We start from the raw sequence: 519 nt of genomic DNA on the forward strand, positions 1-519 counted from the left end.
CAAAAGGAGAGGGAAAAGAATACTAAGACAAACTGAAAAATTCTTTGTTGTTGTTGTTATGTGCCGTCAAGTCCACCCGACTCATAGGGACCCCTCCTTGGGTTTCTGAGGCAGTTTAACTACGGAAGTAGATTGCCCCATCTTCCTTCCGAGGAGTGGCTAGTGGGTTTGAACCGCCAGCCTTCTGGTTAGCAGAAAAATCTTTTAAAATGTCAGAAAAGAAATAGAATTGTGAAATGATAGAAACAAGTTTATTAATCTCAATAATCATGGTAAATGCAAATGAACTATATTTACCACCTAAAAGAGCTGATCAAATTGCTTTTTAAGCCCACATACTCCAGTTATCTGCTGTTCTCAAGAAATGTACTTAAAATAATGGGATGAAAAGAAATTTAAAGCAAAAACATGGGGAAAGATTGTTGTGGTTGTTGTTGTTGTTGTTATGTGCCATCGAGTCGGCCCCGACTCATAGCGACCCCTCCTTGGGTTTCCGAGGCAGTATCACTACGGAAGTAG

This window comes from Orycteropus afer, unplaced genomic scaffold (genome assembly GCF_000298275.1).
Source record: "Orycteropus afer afer isolate SDZICR_OR568_19922 unplaced genomic scaffold, OryAfe1.0 scaffold00219, whole genome shotgun sequence".
In the NCBI taxonomy this organism is placed as follows: domain Eukaryota; kingdom Metazoa; phylum Chordata; class Mammalia; order Tubulidentata; family Orycteropodidae; genus Orycteropus; species Orycteropus afer.